Raw genomic sequence first — 21,696 nt, 5'->3', positions numbered from 1 at the left:
TCCAATTATTACTGTGCAATATTATTATCCAATTGGTAGTATAACTAAGCAGTCAAGGCTTATTAGAGTGACTTGGTACAGTAATCACTATAAATATACAGTGTACTCTAGAGCTTATATTATCTCTACACAAAACAGCCACAGTAGAAAGGTTTTAAATATTTAATAATAAATAATAAAAACACAAGACAACATTTCTTACTACACAGTTCTGGTCAAGAGTTCAGAGATCACAGAGAAATACTTAAAATAATTGAGTAGTACAGCTCTGACCTCACAGAAAAACTCTTAGGCTAATCTTTCTAGTTTGTAGCTATTGCTAAGAGAAAACACAAATCTAAGATAACTTACTTATAGAGCAAGACAGTGCTGTGAGTTGGATGGTCAAGACAAAAATGCTTAATCCTGTCTGGTTCTCTCTGTTTAAATTGAAATTGCAGTTCTGATTCACATTACATCATTCTTCACACTTTCCTGGGGTTCCCAGGCTACATATTACATCATTCTTCATACTTCCCTGGGTTCCCAGGATAACAGAAACTGCATTTACATTCTTAACATCTCTTTTTGTTATCTTGCAGCTGGTCAGGAAGCAGAGCAATAAAAATACATTTGCATGTTTAAATCTAGCAATTAAAACAACAGAAATAATTTCTTCATCTAAACCCTTCAGCACCACTGTCTGCATCAAAGGGTCACCACACGCTTTACTTTGGTCAGTAGAGTGCACTGTTGTCACATTTTTCCCCAGTACCCCATGTAACACTATTTCTTTACATTTAAGACAAGCCTGTAGTTTACAGTCACATTTACAAATGACAGAATTATCTGCAAAATTCTATCTGGCTAGGCTGGCAGCCTTCATCTATCTTTACCCACTCTTCACATATCTCCCCCCTGGTAACTCAGGCTAGTTTTTCAAGTGACCCTTGAGAAATGCTGCTTGAGGGAGTTAGGTCTATCTGAGTATACCTTACTCCATTCCCTGTCTTGAGAGCCCATCTGCATTGGCATTGCTACTCCCACTGTGGTGCTGCCCTGACATATCATATGCTTGTAACCGCAGGCTCCATCTTAGCAACTTGACATTTTGCTGGCTGGCTCTGTTTAACCATGTTAAGGGGTTGTAATATTTCATAACAGTGAATTTTCTTCCATACAGATAAGGCTGAAGTATCTGCAGTGCCCACACTATAGCTAGACACTCCTTTTCTACCACTGCATAGCATTCCTCCCTGGGTTGGAGCCTATGACTAAGATAAACCACTAGGTGCTCTTCCCCCTCTGAAGAAATCTAGCTAAGTACAGCCCCCACCCCATGGTTCAAAGCATCCACCTGCACAACAAATTATTTGCTTTAATCTCAACTGGCTAACACAGGGGGTCCTCCCAATGCTTCTTTAAGCTTCTGGAATGCCTGGTCACATGCTGAGGTCCACACTACCTCATCTGGTCTGTTCTTTCTTGTCAGGTCTGTGAGGGGAGCAGCTATGGTACAATAAATGAGGATGAACCTTCTGTAGGATCCTGCTGTCCCTAAATATTCCCTCACAAGCTTTTTGGTAACAGGTGCAGGCCATGCCTGAATGGCTTCCACTTTGGCAGGTTCTGGCCTTATCTTACCACTCCCCACTCTATGTCCTAGGTAGGAGACCTCTGCCATACCCACCTGACATTTTCTCAGCTTAATGGTCAACCCTGCCCTCTGTAGTCTTCCCAGCACCTCCCTGACATGCTGAAAATGCTCTTGCTAGGAATGGCTGTAGATGGCAATATCATCTAGGTAAGCAAGGGCAAACCCTCCTGCTCCTGCTAGGATATAATCTACCAGCCTCTGGAAAGTCACTGGGGCATTATTCATCCCAAAGGGCATCTTTGTGAACTCATACAAGCCAAAAGGAGTCACAAAGGCTGATCTCTCTCTAGCACTGGGAGTCAAGGGCACCTGCCAGTAACCCTTGGTAAGATCAATGGTTGTAAGATACTTAGTCCCACCCAGCTGCTCTAGGACCTCATCTGTCCTAGGCATGGGGTAAGCATCTGACTCTGTGTGACTATTTAATTTCCTGTAGTCCACACAGAACCTGGTGCTGCCATCCTTCTTTGGCACCAGCATCACTGGGGAGGCCCAGGGACTGTTGGACTCTTGAATCACCCTTAGTTCCAACATCTCCCCTGTACCTCCTCCCTCAGGGTCTGTTTGACTCTCTCAGGCACTCTATAAGGGGCCTGCCTAATAGGCCTTTGGGGTCCTGTATCCACCTGGTGCTGTCCCATGTGGGTGCACTCTGGTTTCCCAGTGAACATGTTCCTAAATTCCTGCAACACTGCTCGGATTTCTCGAACCTGGGTAGGAGAGAGCTGCTGGGACATTGTTACCCCTTCCACTGAGGTGTCAGCCCGAGCCTCACTGAGGAGATCAGTCCCAGATCTCCCTCAGACTCTTCATGCAATCCACTGCAAATGCTCAGCACAAGGGCCTCCCTATCATGGTAAGGTTTCATCATGTTAACATAGCACAATTTGTGCCCCTGCCTTCTGCCTAGCAGTTCCACCATGTAATTAACATCACTTACCTTTCTTACCACCTTGTAGGGTCCCTCCCAAGCTGCTTGCAGCTTGTTGTGTCTGACAGGAAGGAGAACCATTACCTGCTGTCCCAAAGCATACTCTCTAGCTCGAGCATTCCTGTCATACCACACCTTTTTTTGTTGTTGGGCTGCTGTCAGGTTCTCCTGGGCCAAGCCCATGAGATCCCTGAGCCTTGTCCTGAGGTTTAGGATGTATGCCACAACAGACTCCTTGTGAAACTCGCACTCACCTTTCCACTCATCTCAAATTAAATCTACAGGTCCCCTCACCCTCTGCCCATACAGCAACTCAAAGGGTGAAAAACCAGTGGATTCCTGGGGAACCTCTCTGTAAGCAAACAACAGATGGGGCAAATATTTGTCCCACTCCCTCTTAAACTGATCTGCAAATGCCCATAGCATGGACTTGATTGTAGAGTTTAACCTCTCAACAAGACCATTAGTCTGGGGATGGTAGGGGGTGGTCTTCATGTGCTTCACCCCACAGGACTTCCACAGACAAGCCAGCAGGTCTGACATGAAATTTGCACCTCTGTCAGTCAGTACTTCTTTTGGGAAACCTACCCTGCTGAAAATCTATAACAAAGTATTTGCCACCTCCTCTGCCTCAATGGAGGACAAAGCCATTGCCTCAGGGTATTGTGTAGCATAGTCCACTACCACTAGGATATACGTTTTCCCTGTGGAACTTGGGGTACTCAGAGGACCCACAATATCCATAGCTACCATCTGAAATGGCTCCTCAATCATAGGCAAAGGCATCAAAGGAGCTCTCACCTTGTCTCCTGCCTTGCCTACATTTTGGCACTGCTCACAGCTCCTGCAGTACTGGAAATTCCAGGCCAATAGAAGTTCTGCATAATATGCCTGTTTGTACATTTTATGCCCATATGACCTACAAAGGGAATATCATGGGCTATGGCTAGAAGAACCAGATGGTAGGCTCTAGGCACTAGCAACTGCTGTACTCTGTCACCTTCTAGCCCTCCCTCAGGGGTCCACTCTCTGTATAATAACCCTTTGTCCCAGTAGACAGATTCCCCCTTTCCTTGAGAATCAGGTGCCTCCCTAGCTACCTGCCTCAGGCCTTGCAGTATAGGGTCTGAAAGCTGAGCCTGTCTCAACTCTCTCATTGTAACCATTCCCAGCTCCCCTTCCACAGGAAGTCTGGCATCCTCTGACAGTAGTGCCTCACTGTTAGCCTGGGTACTACTACTCACCTCTACCTTTGCAGTCACTCTGTCTAAAGGAACATCAGTACCCACAAGCAGCTGTGGCTCACCTTCAGTCTCACTGCTACAGAGTAGCTCCCTCTCTGAAGTAACCACCTCACTACTCTTGGCTGTATGTATGCAGTCTGTCTGGGTCTCTCCCAGGCTACCAGACTTACCTACTTGTCTCCAAACCTGACTGTTTGCAACTGCACAAGCACAGGGTACTGCACTATCAAAATCATTCCCTATCAGGACATCTGCAGGTATATCCTCAAACACACCTAATTGCTGGCTTTCTTTTCCACCCTCCCAGTCAAGGTGAACCCTAGCCAAAGGTATTTGGAATGGGATTCCCTCCTAAAACCCTGACTGGAGTAGACTGCTTAGGCAGGTAGTGCTCCTCTGTAACCATTGCAGGCTTTACAGTGATTATATCAGAGGCTGTCTCTCTTGGCAATAGCCTCTTTGCCATTCACTACAATAGGATATAACCTCTGGTGGTAGTTCAGTACCCTTGTTGTCCCAAGACAACCTACTATTGGCATTTTGCCTTTCCCACTTACTGGCTCCCTCACCTTTTGTTTCCCACCTTACCTCTGTTGACACCTGTATGCCACATGGCCTCACTGGTTGCATTCAAAACATTTAACCCTAGGTCCTGGACATGTACCTGGACTAGTGGCTACCCCTGTTACTGGCAAATTCTGTTGGGGCAGTCTGTGCTGCCCACCATGGGTTCTTTTAGACCCATGAGCAGTACTTGGGGTCCCTTTCCTGTGCAGGGCTGCCCTGCTTGCTAGGTATAGGTCTCCCTTCTTCCCCAGTTCATCTAAAGTAGCACATTGTCTATCAGCTAACCAGATCCTCATGTCCTCAGGCAAAGTGCTAACGGCTTGTCCCCTCACCAAAAGGTCTGCCAGCCCTTCAAAAGTTGTGACCTGACATCCACTCACCCACCTATGGAAATAAGTGCTCAGTTCAGCAACATATTCACACACACTTTCATCTGACTTGCGTCTATGTTCACAAAACTTTTTCCTATACGTTTCAGGTGTTTGCTTAAACAATTCTAACAAATGCTTTTTAAGAACAGTATAATCAAAACATACAACGTCAGACATTTTTGACAAAACAGTTACAGCTTTACCATGGAGTAAGGGGGTCCAGAACTGTACCCAGAGCCTTTGGTCAACACTATACTGTTTGCATACCCTCTCAAACATATGAATGAAACTATCAAAATTATCCCCCTCTTTAAACTGCATAAGAAATTTACTGACCTGTTGTGCTTCTGAGGTCCAGTTACTCCCTTCCCCATTACCTCCATGACTCTGGCGAAGAGTCAGCATCTCCTTCTCATGCTGCCTCTGCCTCTCCTTTTCCTCAGCTTCTAGGCTTCTCATTCTCCTCAGCCTGCAAACGTTGCAGTCTCTAATTGTCCTCACTCTCTAGACACGTCAGTCTCCCAGTTGCTTCTATTTTCACATGCTTGGCCTCCAACTCAAGTCTCTTTAGCTCCAGATGGATTTTTAAGTCCTCAGCAGAAAAGTTGAGCTCTCCATTCTCAGAGGGTATTATATCTCCACTGCCAGTCTGATTGTCCTCCTGGTTGCTGTTTTCTGATGCAGCTGTAACCAAGGCTGAAATCAGGTCTCCCTTAATCAGTTTTCCATGTACCAGTCCCCTAGCCTGGCACTTCTCAGCCAGCTGGCTCCTTTTCAGCTTTCTGTACTCCTCTGCTGACATGCTGCCTGCTCACCCTGACTAACTAAGCTAACAAACGAAATAAAACAATTGTGATCTGAACTCTGAATATTCACTGTGTGACTGTTTTAGAGTACAAAACACCTTCAAAGCTCACTGTACACAAGCTACAGGAATTCACTCTACCCACACCACTACAAGCCAATTAGTATTTGCCACAAATTAATATGTGATGTGGATATCCCACCACTGCCAAACAATTAATATGTGACGCCCGTGCCCTGGCCCAGCAAACAAGGCTCCTCAATCCTCACCACTAACACCAGTGAGGGGCATCTCAAATAGGAGGAAAGGATAACAAATGCACACAGTAAAGTGCAATTTCCCTTAAGAGCACACAGATATCACAGTCAGTCCAGGTCTGGTTGCTCCCTTGCACTCCAGGTCCCCAATAAGACTCCCCACTGGCACAGCTATAGGGTCCAGATCTCAGCCAGCTGGGTAAGCTAAAATCTCCAGCACCCTCTCTGTCCAACCTGTGCTTCGTGTCCCTGCCCAAGTAGCTGACACACACACACACTTTGCGATAAGTTTATACAGCCACACAGACACTCCGGGGAAAGGCTGGCACAGGCTCTCCAGCTGTGCTCCTTTTGCCCAGACTATACGGTAGAAATCACTGCCACCACCCAGCTAATATTTATCAGCTACCCAAAGGCCCTTAAAAGGGTGTCCAATTATTAATTTGCAATATTATTATTATCCAATTGGTAGTATAACTAAACAGTCAAGGCTTATTAGATTGACTTGGTACAGTATTCACTATAAATATGCAATGCCTTCTAGAGCTTAAATTATCTCTACACAAAACAGCAACAGTTGAAAGGTTTTAAAATATTTAATAATAAATAATAAAAACACAAGACAATACTTCTTACTACACAGTGCTAGTCAAGAGTTCAGAGATCACAGTGAAATACTTGAAATAATTCAGTAGTACAGTTCTGACATCACAGAAAAACACAGTCTAATCTTTCTAGTTTCTAGCTATTTCTAAGAGAAAACAAATCTAAGATAACTTACTTATATAGCAAGACAGTGCTGTGAGTTGAATGGTCAAGACAAAACTGTTTAATCCTCTCTGGTTCTCTCTGTTTAAATTGAAATTGCAGTTCTGATTCACATTACATCATTCTTCACACTTTCCTGGGGTTCCCAGGCTACACATTGCATCATTCTTCACACTTTCCTGGGTTCCCAGGCTAACAGAAACTGCATTTACAATTTTAACATCTCCTTTTGTTATCTTGCAGCTGGTCTGGAAGCAGAGCAATAAAAATACATTTGCATGTTTAAATCTAGCAATTTAACTCTTGGTTAAAACAATAGAAAGAATTTCTTCATCTAGACCCTTCGGCACCACTGTCTACATCAAAGGGTCACCACATGCTTTACTTTGGTCAGTAGAGTGCACTGTTGTCACATTTTTTCCCAGTCCCACATGTAACACTATTTCTTTACATTTAAGACAACAAGCCTGTAGTTTACATTCATATTTACAAATGACAGAATTATCTGCAAAATTCTATCTGGCTAGGCTGGCAGCCTTCACCTATCTTTACCCACTCTTCACAACTTCCATGATGATATTAAATTTTTCCCTTCCTTTACCTCACTACCATGTGCTCTTGTGGTGGAACTTTATCAATTATTAATTTAGCTGCACAGTAATATATCCTGTTTACTTCTGTTATATTGCATGGATCTCTATGGACAGTCCTAATTACTGTAATCATTTGTTTTATAATCTTCTGACTTTTTGGGTTTTATTGACCTTCTGCAGTCTATTTCTTTCATTAATCTTAATATGTCTGTCTATCTCTATTAAATCAAGCAACTCTTCTCTTAGTTCATTTTCTTCTAAACTGACACTTTCTTTGTTTTCCATTTCTTGTGGGCATTCTACAGAAAGTTCTAGAGCATCATCCTGTGGCACATTCTCTTCAGTTTCATCCTGTGCCATCTGTTGCTCTGTCATATGGGAACTCACTGGCCTATCACTTCTCAACATTGACTGCATCATGGTTTCCACAGTTTCCTGTTACTCCCCTTGCTCTCCAGTTTCAAGTGAACATTTATACTGGTTTCCTGTGGAAGGCTCCAAAATATCTTCATATGGCACCTGACCAATTGCTTCCCTTTCCACTGGTTTCCCCTTAATTTGGATGTTCATTGTTCTATCCTGTTGTGGTGCTTTCTGAATTAGATTTTCTACACTGAATCCTTCACTTCGCAGGTACTCCATAACCTCAGTTTCTATTTCTTTAACTTCTCCATTATTAATCTCCTTTTCTACTTTTCCTCTTTGTCCTACTATTTTTAGTATTGTAAAGTTTTCCATGTCAGGATTGCTTTGCCTGTATTTCTCTTCAAATATCTTTGGTGCTGCTTTTTTTGTATTGATTAGTTTTGCTTTCTGCTTTACATAGATATTACACCACATTAAATCTCTTTTTCTTTCCCATGTTCATATTTCTTCTTCATGTCTCATGATCTTCCTGTTTTTCCTTACTTTGGGGACTCGTTCCATCATGCTGTGATGTAACCTTTAGACCTTCTACACCAAATCCTTCACTTCACACACTATAACATCAGCTTCTATTTTTTTTAACTTCTACTTCGCTAATCTTCTTTTCTACATTCCCTCTTTGTGATACTATTTTTTATTGTAAAATTATCCATATCTGGATGCCTTTGCCTGTATTTCTCTTCAAATGTCCTTGGGGCTGTATTCTTTATATTGATTAATTTGGCTTTCATCTTTGCATAAATATTGCACCATATCAAATCTCTCTTTCTTCCCATGACCATCTTTCTTTTTTATACTTTTCAAAAATCTTTAGGTTTTGATGTTTATATTTTCGCACTTCCTCAGATGCTTCTTTTTCCCAAAAAGATCAAAGTTTCTTGGTCTATACACTGTTTTTCACAAATCTGTTGTATTAATCAACACATTTTTTTATTTGAGACTTCTGGCAGTTTTTCTTGTGGAAGTATTTTTCTTTCTCCCAATTTCTTAATCTTTTTGCATATCGTTTGTCTGGAAATTATGGGCTTTTTCCATAATAGTAACAATACATAACTTTTTTTCTCATCCTCAATAGTCCACTCTATGTTCTTTATGGCTCTTCTTTGGCCTATCAGTTTTTGTGATTTTTGTGGACTGCTACTTCCTTCTACAACAGAGAGGCCATCCTCCTACTGTGTAGGCTTATTTCTGTCCATCTACAACCCTTCCTGGGCTCCCTTGCTCTGTCAGGTTATCCATTGGATACCTCCTATCTTTTTTTGGGCTCCTTCTAGTTGAGAGCAAAAAAATACTGATTTCATGACATAGGCTGTCTATCTTTATATCCGAGTGTGCTGATATTGGTCAGGGCTTCTGCCAACCTGGGAGTCGGAGAGAATTTTCTCTGGTAGGCAGGCCGGCTGAGGGCTCTCACAGAAGGAAATCCTAATTGTCAGGACTGCAGCAGTGAATACACTTGAAGATGTACATTTATGGTAAGTATACACAACTGTACTTTTTAGAATCATCCTGCCCAGACATTCAGCCTCCTTTGAAAAAGAAGTCAAAGAAATCTAGACAGGAGGCTTCTGCTGTCCAGCCTCTGCAGGACATCTATGTCATGCCATATGAATAGACTGCAGAATGTCCAGTTAAGACACTTGGCACTTCTGAAGTGAACCCATTGGAGGCTGATGCAGGGCATACAACTCACATATCCTTTGAGGCTGAGTCAGTGTGCATTGAGGATGAGAAAGTGGAGCTGTGACTGGTTATTTCTGAATAGCTTAAGGGGATTCGACAAATTTTAGTGAGGTAAGAAATACTGGGTTCTTTCAGAGAAGTACATCAGGGTTCAGAATCTCCAAGATTTCTCAAGGCAGATGCTCTGTTAAAAAGAAATGAAAGCAAGCCATTGTTGCTCCTGATGCTAAAGACTCCCAAAAGGAGGGGCAATATTTTAACCAAAGTCATTTTAAATCCCTTATGGCTTTTGAAGCCTCTTCAAGGCTTGTGAGTCCCTTCTCCTGTAGGGATTCCTTCTACTTCCACTCCCTCAAAAAGGACTAGGGAGACCTTCTTCTGATGGTAAAGATTTCTATTCTGGGAGGAATCATTGGCTTATTTTTTCCAAGATTTATTTACTTGCATTGGGCTCTTATGAAGAGGATATTCTTCCCCTAATTCCCCTGGGAATGCACTTTCCTGTGTGGATTTTATTCTTAAATGATGGAACACTTTAAGTGGCAAAGCTCTCACGTGTCTGAGATTAAAAAAAGATGATATGATATCCTCCAGATGAATTCCCATAGATCTTGTACAGTGCCTTCTGTTTTTGTGGCTCTTTTAGACTCCTTCACATCTGAATCTCAAGCAACTGAGTCTCAGCCTCTTGCTCCTAAGAAACCAGACAGAATCTATAAGGTTCTTGAGGCTCAGAAGTTTCTGTACAAGAATCCCTCATGAGACCTTTCTCCTTCTCCACTGACAAGCCCACTAAGCTTCTGTCTGCTTCAAAACTCTTTTCATCTGACAAGGATAGCAGACTCATAGATCGATATTACAAAAAGATGTATACCCCTGCTATTTTAGCCTTTAGGGCCATTCATTATCGGAAACATATGACCAAATATACCTCTGCTATTTTGGCTTTTATGCATTCCATTAAGTGTAGTTACGTTGCTTTTGATGCTTCATCTAGGGCAGAAGCATCAGGGTCAGCCATTAGAGGGTATTCTAGGCTTATAGTTTCATAGTTTCATAGTAGTGTACTAGGCTATCTGCCCGGGGGCATTTATAAGCCTAGCCAACAGTGATGTGGCTTCCGCCACCCCATATTATATAGTTGCGCCTCTCTAGTAGTGACACATGTGGGACCCCATTATTTAGTAAACTATACCTCTGTCTAGTAGTGACACTAAGGTGACTCCCGGGGTAAACTTGCGATCTCCCATCCATGCATCGAGATTTTTCTTGAACAGTGCCAATGAAGGGCTCTGTCTCACATGAACTGGGATCTTGTTCCAGAGTACGGGCAAACTCTGTGTTATGAATCTATCCCTCCAGCATGTCCTATTCATATTTGTGCAGAGGTTGAAATCTTTAGCTCGTGTGGTTCTGGTGGATTTGGATTTTTTGAGATGGAGCATGTCCATCAGTTCTTGGTTGGACATGGCCCTATATGTTAGGCACAAATCACCTCTGAGCACGCGGTATGCTACTGAATAGAGCTGGAGTTTCTTTAATCTAGCTGGATAAGGCACATGTTTGAGACCTATGATCCTCTTGGTGAGGTACTTCTGGGGTCTTTCCAGTTGTTGGATGTGCCGGGTGAGATACATCCCAAATGGAGCATTATATTCAATCATGGGCCTGACAAGGGAGGAATATAGAGGTACAATGACCTCCTTTGATCTGGATGAGAATCCCTTCATGATGAGATGGGCAAGGTAGAATGTCTTTCTGACCACTTTGGCAACATGGTTGTCAAAGGAGAGGTCACTATCGACTTGAGTCCCTAGGTCTCTGATTACTTCTTCCGTACTCAGTGGGTTATTGTCTACGTGATAATTTGTGGGTACTTTGTTTTTCCCAAGGGGATGACTATACATTTTTGGCGTTAAGTTTGAGGCCATGATTCCGGCACCAGTTGTCCGTTTCAGTGAGACCTTTCTGTAGGATGTGTGTGTCAGCAGGTGAATCAACTATGGCACCCAGTTTGCAGTCATCTGCAAACTTTGTCAGCCATAATCCTCCCATATTTGCTTTCACATCTGAGAAGTAAATGCCGAATAAGAGTGGTCCCAAGACTGAGCCCTGTGGGACACCACTCGTGACTGGTTTTGAGTCTGACATGGCTCCAGCAATTTTGACCTTATGGGTTCTGTTTTTTAGCCAGTTTGCTACCCATCTTGTGACATATGGATTTACATTTAGGCTGCTGAGCTTGTCTATGATGCCAGAGTGTGGTATCTTGTCAAAGGCTTTAGCCAAGTCCATGTAGGCAGTGTGGACAGCCTTGCCCTCGTCGATGGCACTAGTGACTGTCTCGAAGAAGTCAACCAGGTTTAAGAGGCAGAATCTGCCTTTTACAAAACCGAACTGGGTGGGATCAAGGGTCTGTAGATCCCCAATGTCGCCATTTATGAGTTCCATGATGATTCTTTCCATAGCCTTGCAGACCAGGCTGGTCAGACTTATGGGGCGGTAGTTACCAGGGTCAGTAGAATTTGCCCCTTTGTGGAGTGGGAACACTGTTGCTGCGCCAGTGTTCAGGTACATATCCTGTAGTGAGGCTAAGATTGAATAGCGTTCTTAGGTGCGGGTTTAGTTCAACTTGAAGTTCACGTAACACGCAACCAGGGATACCATCGGGTCCCATAGATGCTGTGTTTTTTGCTTTGTTGAGTGCTGATTTCACCTGTATGTCTGTGATGACAGGTAGGTTACATTCAGCAGAGATAATTACTTCATCTTTAGGGGGTGAGGGAGGGGAGAAATTTGCACTGAACCGATCTGCCAGAATATTGGCAATGTCGGCAGGGTCAGTGAATTTTTTGTCGTTGTGTACTAATTCAGAGCATATCTGAGAATTTCCTCCCAAGGTTCTGACATAATTGAAGAAGGCCTTGTGATTGTCTTTGGTATCCTTGGCAATCTTTCTCTCAAAGTTTGCTTTAGATGTTTTTATGAGAGAACGTACGTTTTTACTTGTGCTGATCAGGGAAGCCTTTCCCTTGTGGGATTTGGCTTTGTCCTGCAGTAGCTTCCTTCTTTTGTTGTACAGTTTGTTTATAGCCGGGGTCCACCAAACTGGGTGTTTTCCCTTGGTGGAGAGGGTCTTGGTTTTAGTTGGGATTGCTTGATCCATGCATTCTTGGAGATGTCCGTAGAAGGCTTTTGTGTAGGATTCAGCATTTTGGGATGTGGTTTCCATTAACCCAGTAGGCTTAAAGGATATCATTTCTGACTTAAGGAGCGCAAAGTCAGCTTTTGAAAAATTTTTCACTGTAGTCTTTTGTTCTGGGGGTGGGGGTGGGATATGTACATCCAACATGATCAGTTTATGATCAGATATTACTAGTGAGGGGCTTATATCCGGTGCAGAGCATTTGGACCCCATGTTTGTGATAATCAGGTCAAGTATATTATCTCTCCTCGTAGGAGAAGTGACCAGTTGCTCCATAGCATTTGAGTTAATGAATTCCAAGAATCTTTGGGCTAGGGTGTTAGGGCTAGAATAGTGGGCCCAGTCTATGTTGGGGTAGTTGAAGTCACCCAATATGATGGTGTTTGGTGTGACATTCATATCCTCCAGTGTTTTCAAGAATGCTTGATGGGATTCCTGGGATTGGGAGGGTGTTCTATAACATGCGACCAGTTGTATGGCAGTTTTGCCTATGGTGAGTAAAACTTGTATGGTTTCTGATGCTTCATGGTAGCCACCAATCGAGAGGTGTAGGTGTCCTTATGAAAATGGACACTCCTCCTTTGTGGTTCGCCTGGAACTTGAGGCAAAGCATGATATGAGGTATAGCCTGGTAGCTGGAGTGCTCTCAGGAGCCTTGAACCAGGTTTCAGTTACTGCACAGACATCGATGTTCTCCATACTGAGAAGTGCTTCGAGTGCCTGCATCTTGAGATTTAGACTTCTGGCTGAGCAGCATTACCCTTAATTTCTTTCCATTTTGTTTTTATGGAGGTTGATTTGTCTTTTGAGCATTGCCTAAAAAGGCACTATGGGGTGGCAAGAGCCTTGGCCAGTATCCGGAAGCCCAGTGGTGACAGGTGCAAGCCGCCCTCATAAGCAACGCGGCTTGTCCAGCATGTCATCCCAGGCTGACAGACATTGATCCCCTAGAATGACACCAGTGATTAAGCCAATTGTTAAAACTGATCATTTTGTCTTTGTACTGAGGCATCATTCTTGGTGAAGGCAGGATGCTGCTCAGGGTCAGGGTCATACCAGTCTGGGCTACATAATCGGAGAGCTCCTCAATGTCTCTTTTCATGTAGTCCAGGTGGTACGTCTCAGGTCATTCACACCAGCATGGACAATGACTGCATCATACTTGTACTTGCTTTGGAGTGACCTGAGTGCGTGTGTAATGTGGCGGATCCTTGCTCCCAATAGGCAGCTCACCGTTACCCTCTCCTTATTCAGCCTGGTAAGTGGAACGTCGGTGTGTCTGACTATAGAGTCACCTATTACTAATGTCTCTGGCATAGTGTTTTGCCTTAGGGGCTGTGATTGTGTGACACACCTGTTGCTTGAGGTATGTGTTGTAGGTGTTACATTTTGTGGGGGTGCATTTCTGGGTGTCTGCTTTGGAGGCCTCTGTTGTTTTGGTAAGTTTTTTATAAGAGCTCCGAGTAAGTCTTTGTGTTCTGATGTGTTTGGTTTGTAGTAGTGGTGGTTTTATGTGTGACCGGTTTTGCTTCGGGTGTGGGTACCTTCTCCTCCTGTCTGGTCTTGCCAGTCCTGAGTTGAGAGAGTTCAGCCTCCAGTCTGGCTATATAGTTGCATCTCTCACAAGTATTTGTGTTAGTAGGAAGGAGGAGAGGGTTGTCTGTGTACATGAGACAATTGTAACATTGTCTTAAGATTCCCAGATTAACCACCTGAACAAGAGAGGATGCTAGTGGTCTACCACTCGACATACTAGAATATTATAAGGAGTGCTGTGCCTTTAAGGGAAGTGGGTATTCACAGGGGGTAGCGGATGGCTGTAGTGCTTACTTTAGGATAAGAGTGCTTATTTTATTATAAGAGTGCTTGCTAAGAATAGAAGTTCCGAAAACAAGTGCTAATATATACAGCTAAATAGACTGAGTAGAGCTTCTAGGGGAAAAATTGAAGAGCAGACTTGGCGGAGTCAGAAATAGTTTAAACCTGTATAACCGCTGCTGCTCTATGCGCCCAACTGCACAAAAACGCCCTGAGGCGGATTTTTATACAGGGAACTTGAAAAGAGCTAGAAATGGTCCAAAGCAACCAATAATTTACAGCTCAAGTGCTGAGGTCACTTCCCCCAGGGACAGATAGGCTGCTCAAGGCTCCCCACTCCCACTGGTGAGCTCAGAAACTTCCTTCTATCCAAGTAAGGCAATGGCCAACACAGGAACTACACACAGCCCAGAATACAGCAAAGCCTGTATACTGGTCTTAACTAGTCGAGCAAAGGCGGGAAAACAAGGAGTATTTTTTTTTTTTTTTTTTCAGGAAAGCACACAGAAATGCAATTAAGCAAACAGTAAAATCGATTTACACAGGCTAGCACACTTTAGTGGGCAGCCTCAGCAGTTAAATTAACAAAAAAACAGTATTAATCGACCAGAGTCGACCAAAATGCTACTTTTAAGTGCAGATACTTCAGAAATCAGCAGATAGACACAAAAACAGTTATATCTAGTTAAATGAAAGCCAGAGAGGACAATGCAGATAAAAAGCCAAAAATACTTAAATCTGGAAAGTGGTCGCTTCTTTCAGTTCTCTGTTGCCAGGACCCCTCTGCAGGACCACGTGGAGCTCTGCTTGGGTATATAGCCAGAAAAAAACGCCCTGAGGCAGATTTTTATACAGGGAACTTGAAAAGAGCTAGAAATGGTCCAAAGCAACCAATAATTTACAGCTCAAGTGCTGAGGTCACTTCCCCCAGGGACAGATAGGATGCTCAAGGCTCCCCACTCCCACTGGTGAGCTCAGAAACTTCCTTCTATCCAAGTAAGGCAATGGCCAACACAGGAACTACACACAGCCCAGAATACAGCAAAGCCTGTATACTGGTCTTAACTAGTCGAGCAAAGGCGGAAAACAAGGAGTATTTTTTTTTGTTTTTGTTTTTCAGGAAAGCACACAGAAATGCAATTAAGCAAACAGTAAAATCGATTTACACAGGCTAGCACACTTTAGTGGGCAGCCTCAGCAGTTAAATTAACAAAAAAACAGTATTAATCGACCAGAGTCGACCAAAATGCTACGTTTAAGTGCAGATACTTCAGAAATCAGCAGATAGACACAAAAACAGTTATATCTAGTTAAATGAAAGCCAGAGAGGACAATGCAGATAAAAAAGCCAAAAAATACTTAAATCTGGAAAGTGGTCGCTTCTTTCAGTTCTCTGTTGCCAGGACCCCTCTGCAGGACCACGTGGAGCTCTGCTTGGGTATATAGCTTCAATCCCTTCCACAGGATGTAAAGGCAAAGTTATTAGATTCCCTTTTGCATCCCCATAATTTGTTTAGTTCTACTGCAGCAGATCTCTTGTTGCAAGACAAGAGTAGACATGCAAGATCATAAGCAAATCTTTCTTTGCCCTGTTCCTAAGTATCAATGGGACTATCCCACTAAAGCAGGTCCCTTTGTGCATAAGCATCCGAAACAAGCTTTATGGGGTAAAAGATCATCTAAAAGTTTTTTTTTCTGAAAAGACAAGTCATGACTCTGGAGGGTAAAAAGTTTCTTTACAGGACAAGACTGCTTCCATTAGATTATCCTCTTCCTCTCAGCGAGATTCCTCTTTCTCAGGGATTGTCCATGTCCTTTCTCATTTGGCTGACGATGACAACAGAGACATCAAGTTCTGTTTATAATTCATAGCAGCTAGTGCATTGTATAGAAATCCCTTCCTCCCTTCTAAGGCATCCTTAGCCACATCCTTGCCAGTTGCCCCATTTGTCACCTCTACTTTAGGGCCTGTTGGTTCAATGTAGTTTTCAGCTAGTGACTCCTTGCCAGAGTGGCAAGGATTTCTACTCCAGGATATTTTTGGTTCCTAGGAAGGAGAGTTCTTGGAGACCCATTCTAGACCTCACCTTTCTCAACACTTTTCTGAAAGTTCTCTCTTTCAAAATGTTGATTCTACAGTCTCTGTTCCCTATACTTTTTCCGCAGACCTTCCTGGTTTATCTGGATCTGAAGATGCCTACCTTCATATTCCTATTCACCCTGTTTCAGGAAGTTTTTATGGTTTTCTGTATCTTTCTTATATTATCAGTTCTCTGGTTTACCATTTGGTCTTTCTACAGCCCTGAAGGTATTTACTAAATGCCTATACCATGTCATAGCCTTTTACAGACTTCATAACATCCAGATTTTCCTTACTTGGACAACCTTCTCATTCAAGCCTCCCAGAAATCCAGTAGGTCCTCACTGGGATCTTAATTTTGTGTTAGAGAAGCTAACACTTGCTCCATTTTAACCAGCTCATCTGGCATATTTGAGGTTCTTAACATGGAAAATCATTTTACTAATTGCTATGACCTCTACAAAATAAGTATCTTGAGTTGCAAGCTCTTATGGTGGGTTACCCTTATCTCATCTTCTGCAGAGATAGAATTTCCTTGACAACGAATCTTTTTTATGCCCGTCTGTAATTAGAGATTACCATAAACCAATCTGCCCACCTCCCTGTTTCCTTTCCAGAACCCAGTAATGAGGCTGAAAGGAAACTTCATATCTTGGAAGTCCACAGACAACTCAGGTACTACCTTTGTAGAACAGAATCTTTCAGAACTTCAGTTGTTCATTTCTTGTCAAAAGAAAAGAACAACCTATGTATGTCAAAGCAGAATATTTACAAATAACTTGTCTCAAGCTATAACTTTTTGTTATTTCCACAGTAAAGCTCTCCCAAGTAGGGCTAATATTTACTCTACCAGGGCATTGGCTTCATCAGTGGCTTTTCGGAACGTCATGGACTCTATAGAAGTATTCTAGAAGCAGCAGTGCAGTCCTGTCTGTATACTTCTAAATTACACTATAAATCAGATTCCTTCTCTAGGTCTAGGACAGACTTTGCTAGGACCATTCTTCTGGTGCTCCTGGACCCTTCCTCTTCCTTCACCTATTTATTTTAAGCTGTAGTAATCTACCAATATAGCTAAGGCTACTGCAGCAGTGATTCATATACAGAACACAGTACATATGTGTAAGTAAACATAGGTTCATAGGTAGGTACTCCAGAGTATGGGAAGTCTCTGGGACAGGAATCTATCCCTCCAGCATGTCCTGTTTATTGTGGTGATAAGGTTTAGGTCCCTAGAGCATGTAGGGATTGGGATTTCTTTAGGTGTAGCATGTCCAACAGCTCCGGGATTGACATAGCTTTATATGTTAGGCAGAGATCACCTCAGGGTAGGTGATATGCTATGGAGTAAAACTGGAGTCAGTGTAGGGCATTTGTTTGAGGCCAGTAATCCTCTTTGTGAGGTACTTCTGTGGCCTTTCCAGCTGCTGCAGATGTCTTGTGAGGTACATTCCAAAAGGGCTGTTGTACTCTATAATGGGTCTAATGAGTGTCGAGTAGAGGGGAACAATGACCTCTTTTTTCCTGGATGAGAACCCTTTTATGATGAGGTGTGCCATGTAGAAGGACTTCCTGACTACTGTGGCGATGTGACTATGAAAGGAGAGACTACTATCCACCTGTGTCCCAAGGTCTCTTATCACACATTCGGTGTTAAGTAGATTGCTGCCTATGTGGCAGTTCATGGGTACAGAGTTTTTACCAAAGGGGTTGACACTGCACTTTTTGGCATTGAGCTTGAGGCCATGGCTCTGACATTAGGCATCTGTCTCAGCGAGGCCCTTCTGTAGGATGTCCACATCATTTGGGGACTTGACTATGCCTCCTAGTTTGCAGTCATCTGCGAACTTCGTTAGCCAGAGGCCTTCTGTGTCAGCCTGCACTTCAGAGAAGTAGATACCAAACAGGAGAGGTCCCAGGACAGAACCCTGTGGTACTCCACTTGTCACTGCTTTGAGGTCAGATTTGGAGTCTGCAACTTTTACAGTGTGGGTTCTGACAGGGAGCCAGTTGGCAAACCATCTTGTGACATAGGGATTTATACCTAGTTTAGTGAGTTTAGCTATAATTCCAGAATGGGGGGTGGTGTCAAAAGCCTTGGCGAGGTCAAGATAAGCTGTGTGAACCACCTTACCCTCATCTACAGCTTTGGTGACTGCCTCAAAGAAGTCGATCAGGTTCAGGAGGCATGATCTGCCTTTCACAAACCCGAACTTGGTGGGATCCAGAGCTTGGAGGTTACCAATGTCTTTGTTTATGAGTTCCATGATGATACATTCCATGGCCTTGCAGACCAGGCTCGTCAGGCTAATAGGTCGATAGTTCCCGGGATCAGTGGTGGCTCCCCCTTTGTGGAGTGGGATAACTGTTGCTGTGCACCATTCAGTGGGCACAAAGTCTTATGTGAGGCTATTATTGAACATGGTGCTTAAGTGGGGAGCCAGTTTGTTCTGAAGTTGGTGTAAAACGCAGCCTGGGATGTTGTCCGGTCCCATGGATGCTGTGTTTTTGGCTTTAGAGAGTGCAGCTTTTACCTGCATAGTTGTGATTACAGGAACTATGCATTCTTCCTGTATAGATATGGGCCCATTAGGGGGTAGGGGAGGTAAAGTTAGCACTGAACATATCTGCCAGGATGTTGGCAATATCAGTTGGTTCTATAATTTTCATGCTGTTGTACTGTAACTCAGAGCAGATCTGGGTGTTGCCATCGAGATTCTTGACATAGCTATAGAATGCTTTGTGGTTGTCCTTAGAATTAGTGGCGATTTTATTTTCATAGCTAGCTTTGGAGGATCTTATAAGGGATCTCAGCTTCTTACTGAGGCTGACCAGGGAGCTCCTCCACTCATGGGATTTTACTCTCTTTTGCAACAGTTTCTTCCTTCTCTTGTACAGTTTGTTTATGGCAGAGGACCACCAGATTGACTTCCTTTTTTTGGAGGATAGCATCTTGGTTCTGTTTGGGATAGCACGATCCATGCACTCGTGTAAGTGCTTATAGATTGCATTTGTGTAGGATTCAGCAGTTGTAATTGTATTGTCCATCTGCATGGGTGTCATGAAGTTCACCATTTCTGTCTTAAGAAGCATGAAGTTGGCTCTGCAGAATTTTTTTTTACTGTGGTTTCCTTAATGGGGGGTGGGGGCGGGATGTGGATATCAAGGGTGATTAGCTTATGGTCAGATCAGACCAACGAGGAGATGACTTCAGGTGTGGAACACCAGTCACTCATGTTGGTAATGACTGGGTCTAGGATATTGTTGCCCCTGGTGGGGGTGTGGATAAGTTGATCCAGGGCATTGGAGTTTATGAATTCCAGAAAGCACTGAGCTAAGGAGTTGGTACACGAATAGTTTTCCCTGTTAATGCTGGGGTAATTGAAGTCACCCATTATTAGGGTGTTTGGTTGAACCCTAATATTTTCCAGTACATCAAGAAAAGAGTAGTGGGAATCCTGGGGCATGGTGGGGGATCTGTAGCAAGCTACAATTTGGATTGCAGTTTTGCCCAGAGTTAGTTGCACTTGGATAACCTCGGATGCATTATGCTGAGCAACTAGACTGGAGGTGTGAATATCCTTAATGAATATGGGCACACTCTGCCTTTGGTGTTTCGGTCCCGGTTACATGGCCAAAAAGTGTGGTATGAGTTATAGCATGGTAGTGCAGGGGTGCTCTCTGGAGCATTGAACCAGGTCTCAGTCACTGCACAGATATTGATGTTCACCATTTTAATGAGTGCCTCGAGTGAATGCATTTTGAGATTAGGCTTCTAGCATTGAGTAGCATTACCCTCAGTTTTTGCTTGCCTGTTCCTGTTACGGTGGTGAATTTGTTATTTGAACCTTGCCTAAAAAAGGCACTATAGGGACAGCAAGAGCCTTTGCCAGTATCCGGAATCCCAGGGATGACAGGTGCAGGCCATCTGTGGCAAAGCATCGTGGTCTGTTGACCATGTCATCCCAAGCAGACAGATACTGGATCCCCTTAGAATGACACCAGAAGCTTAGCCAATTGTTGAAGTCAATCATTTTGTCCTTGTACTGCGGTATCATTCTGGGTGATGGCAGAATGCTACTCAGAGCTATGGTCATACCTGCCTGGGCTACAAGATTGGAGAGCTCTTCCATGTCTCTTTTCATGTAGTCCAGGGAGGTACATCTCAGGTCATTCACACCGACATGGACAAGACAGAGTCATAATTGTACTTGTTGTGGAGTGACCTGAATGTGTGGGTTATGTGGTGGATCCTGGCACCCGACAGGCAGCTGACAGTAACATTCTCCTTGTTTAGCCTGGTGAGTGGGACTTTAGTGTGCCTGACTATAGAGTCACCTATGACTAGTGTGTTGGGTACGTTATTTTGCCTTATTGGCTGTGGTTGAGTAGCACACTGAGTCTGTGGGCTATGTGTCATTTGGGTTGTGTTGGGGGATGGAGGTTGCTTGCATTTCTGCTTTGGAGGTCTCTGTTGCTTAGACAGAATATTATTGAGAGCCTCTGTGAATGTTTTTGTGTTACTATGTGTGGATTTTGGTGGTGTAGATTTAGTGAAACCATGTGATTAGTGTGGTGTGGTACAAATGTTTAACTTCTCCTCATGACTGTCAAGTTCAGTCTTGGTTGGAGAGAGCTTTACCTCCAGTTTGGCTAGATAAGTGCATCTCTCACAGGTTTTAGTATTGGGTGGTAGGAGGAGAGGGTTGTCTGTGTACATGAGGCAATTTCTACATTGCCTCAAGATGCCCAGATTCATCAGATAGACAGGAGAGATCACTGGGAGCTGACCCTTGGACATGCCTGAATAAAAAACTATTTTCCTCTAGATAAGTGAGGAAAGTGAGTAAAAGAGCTGTTTTTTTCTAAGCAAGTGAGAAAATTAAGTACAAAACTGTTTTCCTCTAGGTAATGTGGAAGGTTGAGTGCTATAGTAATTAGTAGCCTATTTAGTGCTTACAAGTTCTGAACAAGTGCTGAGCATGAATGCGCAACTTTAAGTGCTAAAACTAAGAATCTGTATCTACACTAGATGAGTTACAGGACAGAAACAAGTGCAAATGAAGGCTTTCAAATCAGAAAGTTGAGAGAGATGGAAGAGATTGCCCAAAAGGCCAATAACTACAATTTCTGGGCCAGAACCACTCCTTATGTGGTAGACAGGTTACCTAGTGCTTACCACTCTCACTGATAAGCTAGAAGGCTTCCCTCCAACACAAAAAAAGGCTTGGGGGGCTCAGAAGCTTACATACAGTCCTGGATATAGCAAATATGTATCTGGAACACTAGTTACAGGAAAGGTAGGAAACAGG

This window comes from Protopterus annectens, chromosome 3.part1 (assembly GCF_019279795.1).
Source record: "Protopterus annectens isolate FY-2018-M chromosome 3.part1, PAN1.0, whole genome shotgun sequence".
Taxonomy (NCBI): domain Eukaryota; kingdom Metazoa; phylum Chordata; order Ceratodontiformes; family Protopteridae; genus Protopterus; species Protopterus annectens.
This window is presented reverse-complemented; position numbering follows the sequence as displayed.